The sequence below is a fragment of the Corapipo altera genome, unplaced genomic scaffold (genome assembly GCF_003945725.1).
Source record: "Corapipo altera isolate COAL_440 unplaced genomic scaffold, ASM394572v1 24, whole genome shotgun sequence".
Taxonomy (NCBI): Eukaryota; Metazoa; Chordata; class Aves; order Passeriformes; family Pipridae; genus Corapipo; species Corapipo altera.
Genome location: NW_020884903.1, coordinates 3649176 through 3663248, shown reverse-complemented (window position 1 = coordinate 3663248; position 14073 = coordinate 3649176).

The window sequence follows — 14073 nt, the reverse complement described above, 5'->3', positions numbered from 1 at the left end:
TTGACAAATTGATATATTTTAAAAATCAATTACAATAAAGCATGTGATCATTTACAGAGAATAGGCTTTCTAAACTATGAACAGAATCAGAAAAGAACTGTGAAAGCACTTCTATTTTTATTCTTGGAAAATGAGTCATTTACAGAGATTTGCACAAAGGTTTCACCAATGGTGTTAGAAAAGTAAATGTTTCTACTATCTAGTTGTTTGAAATCTTCAGAACAAGGTGATGGACCAAAAACCCAAAATGCTTAAATTGATCTTAAATTTGCCTTTGGTAACATTATTTTCATTATTTTTTCTGCTGTAGTTCTTTATTATTTGACAGAAAATAGTTTTCTAATATAAACAACCTATTTTGCACAATAGTCAGAAATTTTCCCTATATTTCTGTTTATTTTACACTGGTTTTTTGGCTTTGATTTTCAGGGTGTGCTCCATCACACTATTTACTAAATATATCACCTTCGTATGATTCCTATTGGGAAAAAAATCTGCTAAGCAAAGAATTATATGAAATAATCCCTAGAACTGTAACCTAAATTGTATAGGGTTCTTGTCTGTACTTTATAGAAAACAGCATACACTTTCTTTTGTTTTACAAGTTTATTAAGCGGCTTATATTGGAGTTATTAATTCTATAGCCTGGGTCTAAAGCAAGCTATGAAGTGAATGGTGTGGTTTATGTTTTCAAGTTTATTACTTTATGCTTTTAATATCTTTTGCATTTTTATTGACGAGAGCTGCTACTTAATGCTGTGGAGCTCCAAAATGTAATTTGACTTACAGAAGAAATCATTTTTTTTGTTTAAAAATCATCAGACATTTTCAGTCCAGTGCCCCCCTGTATGAATCACTGTCAGTTTTTTTTGCATACCTTTATAACGTGGCTGCAAGCAGACGTCTGTTTGCAAAAATATTAGTTTCTTCTGGAGTTGCTCTTTTTTGGTATTTGGAAGTTATTGTAAGGTCTAAGACTTCACAGTTATATCATACTGCTGAAAGAATGGTATTATTCAAGTACTGAACCTGTAGCTTATATTCTTACAGTCTGAAAACTCCTCTCATTCCAGGCAAAACATGGATGTGGTATCACAGCCGTTCAAACTTGGGTGGCCCTTAGGATTTCAGATTGTATTGTTTGGGCAAGTGCTGAAAGTGCTGGGGCATATTCCAGAGGGCTCTGTGGCATAAAATCCTAAGTGCTAGAAAAATGTAATGGAAAATCGTAATGTAATAAGGTGTTCATATGTATATCTGGAATTCTGCATGTATACATCTGGAACTCTGCTCTCTGGAATAAACACAGCTGCATTTATTTGAATGTGTGGAACAGATTTATACACACAGGAGAATAAATCTTGTATTGCACACTCAAATACACTAGAGTACAAAAGTTTAGTTGGCTGTGTATCACTGTTGTGAACTTTTTTTTTTTAATTTTTAAAAATTGGTTCAAAATTTGTCCTCTGATTTCAAGTTTAGAATTTAATAAATTAAAATCCAGGTAATTTGGCTATATATCTTTCCAGTTTTTCTAGGCCACAGTGAATAGCACTGTCTTTATAAAATACCAGAGACTTATTCGTAGGTTTAACCACTGCTGTGCATGTGAGGGAAAATACTACAATGGTAAAGATCAGCTGGAGATCTAAATGTAAACAAACAAAATGTTGACAATTTTAGTCTTTTATGATCAGAACTGAGTTGCAGGTGTTATACTTGCTGCTGTTCCCCCTTACTCAACTTACAACTATATTTCCAAGTATAAGCATTTATCTTATTTATCTCTTTACTGTTACTTCGAAAGAACAGTGCAATTGTGGGATTAGTTCTGCATTGGAAGTGAGTATTATATGATGCAGATGAGTTTTATCTGCACTTCCTTCCACTCAGAGCTCTTTGTTCTGAGGTCAGCCGGGAAGACAAAGGATGAATGCCCTTCTTTCCTCCCAGACAGAAACATGGAAACAGGATGAGTAGCCCCACAGGGACAGAGTACAGATGTAAGTTTACTGTCACTGCAGAAGAAGCAGTTTAGGTAGTTCTGTCAAGAACTACTTAAAAAGAAGTAGTTCTTGTTAAAACTCTTCAACATTTCATTTAACAAGGTACATGAAGAGGGAATACAAAGAAAGACATCAGAGAACCTAATCTGGACATTTATTTTTTAGGAGACAGACAGCCTGAATCACATTTCCTAAATGTGGCTGTGGATCCACAATGAAAGACAAATAAATCAACATTGTCCTTTAAATAGATTAACACTTCCTATGCAAAACCCAGTGCTGTGTCTTGCCTGAAAACAGACACATGTTTTAGAAGGCAAATGTCTTGTGTAGTGGATAATGGTCTTTATTCCAAGACCTCCTCCTTTCCTTTCTTGGACAATTAATCTACAGTGTAGCAGCCCATGTGCCAGAAGGTGACTTTCTGCTCCACTGATGCTGTTTTCTCACAGCATTGGGAAAGCCCTCCCAATGGATTGAATGCTGCAGCCCTCCCATGTTTCACTTACTTTTGGCCAGCCCCTAAGATACTGCTCCACAGCCTTGGGTACACTAGAGCAAACCTTTCTCCTGAAGGTGTGGAGGGCTCCCTTTCTCAGTGACTCTGCTATTCAACACATAATTTTAAATTTACTCTTGCTTCAGGCTGTCCAAAAGGCTCTACGAAAGGTATGCCAGTTGCTTCTAGTATTGCCCATCTAAAGCAGCAGCAGACACCTTTGTTGCAGACTCAGGAGACTGGTTAGCACTCTCACTTTATGCAAGCCTGCAGATATTCAGCTCTCACAGGTGTAGGATACAGCTACTATTGATTCCACATATTCATTGTAGTTATGAAGTGGTGAACCCAAGCCATATCTAGGCTGACTTGTTCTCTTTGAGATTAGCCAGTCAGATACTGAGGTCAGACAATAACCCCAAGAACTCCTAATTCTTGCACACATTCACATGACTTCAGCTTCATCAGAAATCACAGATGTAGATGTGATGTTAGCAGAAGGAATCCATCTAAAGGGTTCTCTGGAGAAAATTTTATAGGAAAATGGAAATACAGGATGGTGCCCAATGCTAGCAGAGGTACTCTGCTCGGGCCTAGCAGATGAAAGGCCTAGGTAATACTGTTACAACAACGGTAGTCAACAGTGAACAGGTAAACATATACTTTGGTACAAGGAATCAGAATTTGTTATGAACTGAACTGCAAGGAACTGAAGAACTTCAGCCCACAACTGATGTTTTGAAGTAGTGATACATATGCTTTTTTCAAAGGTAATCTGTTTAATCCAAGGGGAGGGAAAAAACTGGGAAAAAAACATTTTGCTATGAGATTTGCACTTTATTAAAAATTATACATATAACCTTAGTAGCTCGACTCTTTATCTCAGGTCCTGTTCCTTTCTCACATTAGAAGAAATGTGCATATCTGTATGACATAGAAAGGAGGAGAGGCATACTGATACTTCTGAGGTGAGGAGAGAGACCATTCACAGAAAGAAGTAAAGTGGGGTTTTTGGCTTTAAAGAACATAATGTTTTCTCTTGGACAGACTGTCCTCCTATAAAACTAGTATTAGCTCTCTGGGACTTATTGGAAGCACTCAGGTGCCATAAGTGCCATTAGGTCTGAGTTATTAGGGAGGAGATTCTGCAGCAGAGCATACAAAACCGGTGAGCAATATGTTTAGTGGATCATGACTAATTGGAAAAAAAAAAAGTCAGATGTTCCAAATACATACTTGTTGCAAATACTGGATGACCAAACTGGTACTCCACAGCCCATAGAGAAGAAATTCCTCCATCCATTAGGGAGTGTCTGTAATTTACCCAGCCAAATTTTTTTCTGATCCAAACTTTTTTGTGTGACTGGAATATGAATGCCTCTTTGCTGTACTTGTCAGAGCAAAGCACTTCACTTTTTCAGACTTCTCTTTCAGAGAAATAGTTTGCGAGCTGTTGAGATGATTCCTAGTTTTTCAGGTTGACCAGACTCTTACAGACCAGCTTACTGTAGCAAAATCTTGGAAGACATTTCTAGTATTCATTTACTCATTGCTGTCATGCTGAAGTAGAGACTTTCTTGAGAAGTCCCTGTGTTGTTCTGCTGCCTGTGAACTATAGTTTGTGCTAGTGGAGTTCTGAAGCTACTCAGTAATTAAAATCACATTTGCCAATCTATTTTTCCTGTACTTATGATACATATTATCATGGTATTTGAGGAAGTCTAAGTACAGATTTTGAGCAGAATGTCTAATATAAACTAAGTGAAAATAGGTTTATATTAAAATCTCTAGAAACCATTGCTGACTAGATCTGGAAATGATTATTAGAGCACAATAATTTTTTTTCCAAAATTGTTTTGTTCCTTCCCCCTCAGGTATACCTAAAGTATTAAAAATTGTTCTGTATATATTAATTTAGAAACAAAGTTTACATTCTTATGTGCTTGCATTTCTCTTGGGCTTCCTACTTCAGGAAGTACTGACAAATAGGTAGTTGTTTGGAAAGCTGCCACTTCATATTACTTTAATCTACCCTGCTTCTGTTAATTTCAGCTGTGTACTCAAAATATAGTCTGGTGGTTTTAACAACAAGAAAGAAATCTATTAACTATCTTTGTACTGGTCACATTTATGTTCCAGTTATAAATGATGGCACCTGAGCCAAAATACTTGCATTTAGAGCAGCGTTTTACTTTGTACATACACCAGAAAGAAAAAATAGTCTCTCTCTTTCCCATTAGCAATTGGCCAATATATTTTTTTGCTTCCTTGGTTGTGTTCTTCTGTGGTCCATAGTCTGGGAAACTATAGATTAGCCACAGCTTTTTTCCACTCAGTGGGTAAGACCTATGACTGATTTAAATCAGTACATTTTCATTCCTGAATATCTGGCCCACTGTGTGATGCTCAGGAAAAAAAAAATCTTCTTGGAGGCTTTAGGTCAGTCTTAGCTAGAAATACAGGAAATATTGCAGAAACACCAGTCTTGTCAGCTTGTATGCTATCATAGAATGATTTACACTAAAAGGGACCTTAAAGACCATCTACTTCCACCCCCCCACCATGGGCTAGAACACTTTCCACTAGACCAGGTTGCTCAGGGCCCTGTCCAACCTGATGTTGAAAACTTTCAGGGATGGGACATCCACAGCTTCTCTGAGCAGCCTATTCCAGTGCTTTGCCACTCTCATAGTGAAGAATTTCTTCCTTGCATCTAATCTAAATCTACCCTTTTTCAGTTTAAAGCCATTCCCCCTTGTCCTATCACTACAGACCCATGTAAAAAGTCCTTTTCCAGCTCTCTTGCAGGCCCTCTTAGGTATGGAAAGCTGCTATAAGGTCCCAGTAGGGACTCTAGAAGGACACCACTCATCACTGGTCTCCACTGAAACAGTGTACTGCAACTCTTTGAATGCCACCAATGCTAGTTGTAAAGTCACTTCAAATGTCTTGTATCCTCTCTAGTTTGAACTTACAGGACTCAGAAAACCTGTGTTTACCACTATGTGATCCTCAAGGTAATAAAGAAAATTATTTTCAGCATGAAGGATAGACAAATTTAGTGTAGTTGTTGAGATGTTATTCTCCTTTACTGTGCTCACTAAGAGCAAGAGTAGATCTTACTTGGTTCTTTTGCAGGCTGGAGAGGTTGAAAGGTCAATCCACTCTTTTTACCAATACTTTTTCAGTCTTTTCACTTGAGGAAGCAGAGGAATGTGCAATGCTGTGAGTCCCCAGGGTGTAAAATGCATCGGCACTGGATGAAGGCTGAAAAGGTTGGCTATGTGTATGGAAGTATGTGGCAGTAAATCTGCAGTATATGAGAAAACTGTGGTTTAAACATGTTTCAAAATGGCTTTTTGTAGTCTCTTTTCTAACTCATGCTTTCTTCTTCCGAAGACCCCCCACGACAAGTGTTATCCCCTACAGGAATGTCCTGGGAAGATGTCCTAAGGTGTTCTCATTGGACCTTGTTAACCCCTTCCTGTGATTGGGACTTGAGACTTCTAATTGGTTATTCTCTGAGTCCTTCTAACCCTATAAATGTAACCCCCCCAACAATAAACTCTCTCTTGCCTCCTCTCCACACTGGTGTGCTGTCTCTGTACCTGCCATGGAGCCACGTGGGTGGGAGGAGGGGAGAGTACCTCTCCCCTCCAGGCTCAGGACCTGAAGAAACCTCTGGCGCTGGAGTCCCCCCCACCATCCACTCAAGCCGTCAGAAATGGTTCCTCAGATGGAAACGGAACTAGAACTGGGTCGCCCCACACCATGGGGGGAAAGGGATCCAGAGAAGTAAGCACTTAGCAACTTCTCAGGGGATTGTGGAAAGCATTCCAATGCATCAAGCAGCTTCACAATAAGTGTGTACAATGTCCCCCTAAGCTCTTTTTGCAACGGTATAACTCCATATGGCAAATAAACACCATAGATTTTTGAGTACCTGAAAGCCATCAAAGCATTTTAACTAGGGCCTCTCTTTGTAATAGACTAAATGGTTTCCTTATAAATCTCAAATTCTTTGTCTGTAGGTAGCACTATCTACCAATGTATCTCTAAAATGTTATTTCCTAGATGCCAGGAGTAGCTTTATTATGAGTTTATCATGTACTGTTATCTAACTCTGGTATTTGGTCATACTTCACATTTAGTGACAAAACATGATGAAAGATACTGAAAAAAGTCACTTGCTGAATTTTTACATTTGTTTTGACAGGTGTCTTTTTGTCTTAGAAGCTATATAGGAATGTCAAGACAATACCCTTTCCTTCTAGTAGCTGGTTCTCATGCACTCTGAGTAGCTTTTAAGTTCTCCACAATATTTAATGATAACATGTGCTCTAGAAGTCTTAAAAATAGGTCTTTTAAAATTTGAACTTGGCCTCTTTTACTGAACTGATATTGACAAACAGGACAAATAATAGAATTTCATTAGACTGATGAATTAGGTGAAGATTACAGTGTTTTGATTAGAATAATTTGCAACACACTTTGATTTTTTGCTTGCAGTGAAAAATATAATTTATTAGAATGGACTTTTTCTAATGTCTAAACTGACCTAGTAAATACTGTTTGTTGGTTGTTTTAAACAACAAAACCCACAAGTATTCAAGTATAGTTGTCATACAAAACACTGCAACTTTGATTATTTTTTCATTCTTTTACTTTTTCAGTACTAAAAGCAGTTTTTATTACAGAATAATCAATATTCCTCAAGTGCATTTCTTAGATACGCCAAGGAAATAGTAGTTTTTTAAAAAAGGTTTAATTTGCTTTGCACCATTCCTATAAACTGTTTGAATAATCTGAAGCAACAGAAGCAAGTGTATTTTGTATTTATGCATGTACTAGGGAGGCAGGTGTTCTGATCTGAGTGCTGAATCTTTTAGGATAAGTAACAATTTTCTAAAACTCCTATTACAAAAATGCTTCAAACTTCGTTGTTTGAATAAAAATAGTATCACAAACTTGATTCTCCCGAAGTATAATTTTAAATTTATAGCAAGTGGATGCAAAAGACTCTTTTTATCAACAAGCTGTGTTTTCCAAAAATAACTAGCACTTTATTGTTAATAAATAATTTTAAAATATAATACATATTTATCATTAATTAATACTACAAAAATAGACATATAGAGTATGGACTCTTTTGTTCAAAAAATGCTGTTGTTTTGCCTCAAAAACAACTTCTGCCTTGAGCAAGAAGAAAATAAATGAACTTTTTAAATGTCTGAACTTGGTGAGAATGGAAGATGCTGACGGACTTGAGTAATGAGGAGAACAAGAGAAGAAGCAAACAGGAGGATAACCTAACAGACTCAACTGTGAGTACCTTAGGCATGAAAAGTTACTTTACCATATGGTTAATGTTGGGTATATGTGTTTACATAACATGTGAAATAGGTGAGGGAACTTTCACTGTGAACTTGATAGTCTGACATAAACCAGAGAACATGTATCTGAGCTAAAGGTGAAAGAATTTTCTATGGGAATCAAGTATACACAACTGAAGGGAAGCTGGTGCCAGTGGCAGTCAAGTGCCTGTAGATACAGAAATTTTGCTGTTGATAAAATGTATTACAACTTCTGAGTGCCATTCCTGTCCTCTTTCCATCAGATGGAGAGTGAAATTCATTCACAAGGCCTGGCTGGAGGAACACTATAAATAAAGAAGTTTTTTCTGTGTTTTTATTAGAAGAAAATAATACTGGACAATGTGTATTACAGCAAAACTTCACATAGCTTTACAGCTCCAGAGCTTTAAAGTATTTTAATACCCACAGACTATTTTTAAAGAGTACTTCTTAAGATTGTATTTGCAGTGCTGATTAGTGTGAGTTTCTCCTTGAAATGTAGTTAAACAAAACCTGTTATACTCACTCTTCGTTCTGTGCTATGGGGCACATAATGGCAAGTCTCAACCTCCTGAAAGTGAGAAGCTTAAGAGTCGTTTCAAATCGGTGTAAATCTGTTAATTACTGTAATTACTGTAAACTACTTTTTCATCAAAATGGATTATCAGTTTTTCCAGATTTCGTTAAGTTTTAGGGATGCCAGGTGGTGGAAAATTCAGAGTGCTTCAAACATGATCATAGCTCCAGATAAGTGGGAGGCAGGGTAGGAAGAAGAAGGAGAAGGGTTGCTATTTCAGCCAAAAATCTGTGTTCTCTAAGTGACTTACCCAAAGACATTCTAGAAATCAGCAGAAGATCTAGAAATAGAACGCAACTATATTGCTTCTCAGTCTTAATACTGTCCTTACTTACTCCAGTCACAGTAAATCTTTTACTTGGAAATATGTAAATGTTTGTGTTCATACAATGGATTAATTTTTCTTTTGCCAAGTTATTCCTGTTCTATTTGGTATTTTAATGTAGGTAATTTGGATCACGTTTTATTCATATCATAATGCTCATACTGTGGTGAAATTTTGAATAGGACTAGAATAAATTATATTTTATAAGTGTGTACATTTTTGTAGCACAGATTGTGAGATAAGCAGGCAACAATTACTCTGCCTTGGCTTTGCCTCTGTTTAAAATTATGAAAGAAAAATATCAGTAATTTTCTGTCCCGTCTCCTTTTCGTTTTTTATCCCCCTGAACCTGTTTCACTTATTAACATTTGCAATAGGCAGATATTTTGTGCATATAAAAGGAAGCTGAAGCTATTATACACTGGCTAATAACACAAAAAAACTTTGAGAGTAACAAATTAACAGGAATCTCTGAATCCGCCACAGAAAATGAACAATTAGTGAAAGCTGGTTAACTCAGTTAACCAACATGGTTGAATTTCAGGGGAAAGCAACTTATTTAACACACCCACATGCTTGAAGAGCTCAGCTGAGCTAGAATTGTGAGTAGAAAAAACCTGGAAAGGTCAGCAATATAGGTCCAATAGGATTAAAGCCAGGACTACTTTTTATCTCCTTAAAAAAACCAAGAAATTTGAAAGGAGAAGAAAGTCATGTCCACGAAAAGTTCAATCTGAGTATTTTTCTGACCCCATGGAGAAGGCTCCTGTGGAGAAATCCTTGGTCATGGGACACCGAGAGAAGAAATATCTTGGAAAAGAGGTTCAGATGTCACACTGTGAAACAATGCTTAGCATGGTAGTGTTTTAGACTGTGTGGTTTGGCCTCTGATGAACAATTCTTGCTGTTAAATGGGAAGTGCTAAATGAGTTGTGCTCGGGGCACTAGGATGAAGTTGACAGTGGTACTCGTTCATATCAACCCTCTGTTTTCCTGCTCTTAACCCAAAGAGCTGCTCCATTGGGGCAGCTGTTATGGACATGCTTTGTGTTGCACGTCCAGCCACTGTAGACTAATGGTATATCTAACAAGAGTAATAAGTTAAGAGTGCAAGTCAGGCTGTAGGTAATGGTATAGAGCTAGAAAGAAACTATTTTAGAGGACAGTCTTACGATATTGTGTCCTGTGGAGTTTATTACTTCTTCATCTTAAACATCTGGCACTGGTCATAGCTGGAGGGCAGTACTGGAGCAGGTTATTGATTTGATCCAATTTAGTGCTTCTATAGTCCTATTGAGAATAAGCTGATGCACTATGAGCAACTTACTGTAATGTTGTTTTTATATTATTCCTAACTTCATAACAGTATCCATTGTACTTAAAACACTGATCTTTTTAGTACCTCTGTTCAAATGAAGCCCAACTAAAAATACACAGAAGCTCAACAGCATTATGAACAGAGCTTGTTATACATTAGGGAGTTCAGTCGGATTCTTAAATTCTTAAACTGTATTGATTGACTTTATGGCATGTATTCATGCCCTGCACTCTTGAAAACTAACTCTATCCAGAAAGGAAGTTCTGTATAGTGATAGGAATTCTTTGGTACCGCAGTATAATCAACACTGTTTCTACTGCAATACCTTTCTCACTTCCCAAAGCAGATTTTTCTTTTCAAGTGATGCAACATTTTCTCAATGTATCTATGCACCCATCTCTCTTTTACTAATGGCCCAGTTGCCTGTGGTTCCTGGTGCTGCTTTCACATTGATTCTCATGAACCTCATCTAACCTCTATTCTCCAGGTTTATTTCAGTCTTAGCTGTTATGTAAAAACTCAGGAATTGTCATGGAGGTCTTGTGCAAATTGCAAACTGGGGATTAAGGAGCACATTTGACTTCTGAAAAGGTATTTAGAGTAGTGAATATCCTCCTTAGTAGCTGTAAGTTCATGTATTCACCTGCTGGTTGGACCTAAAGGCCTCCAAGTCTGTTCCACATGGGCCTGGGGAGTTTAGGGGCATTGAAGCGAGATACAGTGCAGGTTTCTTTCTGGATCTCAATAAGAAAGTCTGAACAAAAGAAGTATAGTAACTGCTTTAATGAGAAAGAATAAGAATGTGAATATAGATAGCAAATTAATCTTAGATCCCTTCAGACCCTGGGCATTCACCATTTGTGCAGCATCAGTTGGAGTACAGATTGATTTTCCCCTGGTTCGCTGCACAGAGAAGATCCAACCCTGCCTGTGTAGAGTACCTCTCTCTTTTGGTCCTTCAAGGTAATATGTAATTTTCTTACAAGAAAACATCTGTATTGCTAAAGGATGTTCTCATGAGAACTTGCTGCACTTTCAGAGAAGGCAAGACCGCCCAGGTAATGTAATTGCTAATATCGAGTGGGAGCTACCTGCAGGTTTCTCTGTTACTATTAGCTGAGTGAGTTTATCCTGCAGCTAAGGGGTTGATGCAGCACTGTACAGACCCACACTCCTCCAGGTTAACTGTTCTGTGGATTGCTGCCTCCTGAAAGTGCAACAGTTTCTCTGTCAGGACCAAAGCAAACACCTAGAGTGAGAATCAAAGAAAGAGATATTGAATAATGAAATCTGTTTTTGTTTGTTTGTGGGTTTTGTTTGTTTGTTTGTTTTGTGTTTTTTGTTTTGTTTTGTTTTTACTTGGTTTTTTTTTTTGTTGTTGTTGTTGTTGCTCAGTTGCTCAGTACATCACTGTAACAATTTCCGCATCAGTAACTTATCAGTGACAGTTTGTGAGATGGAACTGGCAGGTGAGAGCACCGATGCTCAGCCCTTCACAGAACCTCAACTGACTTTCCTGTCTCTGGGCAGCAATGTCATCTCTACAATTCATGAGTATCCCATACTTCTGTCTTCTGATAACAGTGCAAGGGTATTTCTGTCTGTTGCTCCCCTTTTGTTTTCCCTGCTATTTCATTTCCTGATGCTTCAGAACACTCTGAACAGATTCTTACTTTGAACTCAGTGTTAAAATTTCTGTAGAAACCTGGTAGTGCCTGTACCTGCCAAAAGTATATAATGGTTTGAGAGAGAGTGCACAGACATCTAAAATGTATATAATGGTTTGAGAGAGAGTGCACAGACATCTAAAATGTATCTGTCTCTCCTGACGCCTTATGCCTAGGTTCTGACGGAGGCACTAATGCCAGATGGTTACCATTTAACTTGTTTGCTAAAAACAAGCAGGGACAAAGATGGATCAAACTGGGAGTTCTCACTGTGTACCTGGAAGAAGGAGTAATGTTACTTGCAAATGAATGCAGAATATGAGGTTACATTCTCTGAGAGTAATCTTTGAGATTGCTCATTTCCTTAGTTCACAAAAGCATAGTGGGGCTCCACTTTATCAGTAAATGAAGAAAAGTGGATCTGAGACCGTTTTAGATAAATTGAGTTTGCTTATTTTCACTAACTCAGATAAGTTGAGGACTATTAAAGTATCATGCTGCCTGGCAAAGATTGCACATTCTTATATTATTGAGGAGACAATCATGACTCCATTTGTGAGTGCACTGAAAATGCCTTTAAAGAGCAAATATGTCTGTGTTTAACGTGGTTTTTGCATTGTTAGACTTGACATACAAACAATGAAATGAGAGGAGTGTTAAATATAACTCTGTGCTTGGAATGCCATGCTTATGCAAGAAACCACACCAAACTGTGAGGGAAACAAGGAGAAAAAAAATCACAAGTATTAGTGGGAAACAAATGTGCTTTGGGGTTGCCAGGCAAAGCATACAGAGGTAATAAAACAAAAGGGATTTCTGAAGAGGAAAAAAGGTAGAGCTGCAACTGGGAGTCTATTCTCTTGTTTCAGTCACCCCTCATTTTAGGTGTAGAACAAAGTAACATTCTACTTTGTAGAACAAAGTAACATCTGAAATGCTTCACAGATGTTCTGCTGGTGGAATGAGATGGGTATGTGTCAAGATCAAAGTCCACATCCTGTTTATGCTCTGACTGCTGTTTGTTCTAAAGGCTTTCTGTGGGCTTTAAGACAAGAACAAGACTCACCTCCAAGTTGAGTTTTTGCTAAAATTTTTGTATCAACATAATGACATTTAATTGGAAATGGAAGCGCCCTAAATGTACTGGTTTCACTATAGCACATAAAACCCATCACAAATACTATTCTAGCTTTTGGGGACTTTAGGAAAATCACTTTCTATCCTTCCCTCTGCTGTGTACTTAGAAGGTGTAACTTTTTATAGCAAGTATGGTGATAATCTAGGTTTTGTCATCCTAAATTCACCTCTGCAATTAAGGTCCTTCTAACCAGAGGCACTTCTCAACCTGGGAACAGTGTCTGTAGAACAGCTCTCAGTGGGCCTTTCCCCAGCTGTTCCCAAAGTTGCAGAGTTGCACAAGGCTTAGGGTGATAAGTGATGCATGGAAGAAAATTACATAGTCCCTGGATTTTGTCCATGAGACAAATGGTGATAGTTTGTTGTATAGTTCTGTGTTTCAGGCTTCCATTTTAAAAGGATCTTGAACTAAAATGTTCTTGCATTACAGAATCCTCATGCATTTGTATATGGGCACAGAAGCCCCCTTCAGTGGGGCTTTCACAGGCTATATGCAAGTTATCATACAGCAACATAGGCTAGGTGTAAAAGGCAACGCATGGGAGAAAGATGCAAGGTAATGGGCATTTATCCTGGTTTTCACTGTATAAACAGCTAGTATTCTTGTCTCATTAGTATTATCTTGACAATGAATACCTCACCATTCTGGCTTTAAAGGTATTTTCCTCAAATTTCTATTGTTTTATATGTCTGCAGAGAGGAACATGTCTTCTGTAAAGTTTCTGAGAAGATATCCGCCAGCTGCAAAGCATTATGCTGCCACTGCTTTTAACTATGTATTTAGCAGCATTTAATTGGTAGAAAACAATTTCTCTGATTGCACTTAACAATAATGAAACACTTACTGGATTCCCTCTAATAACATTTTAAAAAGGGAAGAAACCACTGCCCACACATATTCTAATCAGGAGCTTCCACTGAGTTTAATTAAATCACATAAATAAGAGTCCTGTTTTTCTTACCCTACTCAACCTCCCCATCCTTAAGTACCAGGAGAAAAACTCAGTTTTAAAGAACCTCTTGCAAGTTAATAAATCCTGGCTGCGATGACTGTAGTTGAGAAAAGTGTCAGGGACTTTCAGAGAAACTGTCTGGAAGTAAATTATTTTCCTTAGGTTGAAGGGGCTGCATAAAATGATGCGTGGTGAGCTCATTTGGCTGCAGGCAATGAATGGTACCAAAAGCAA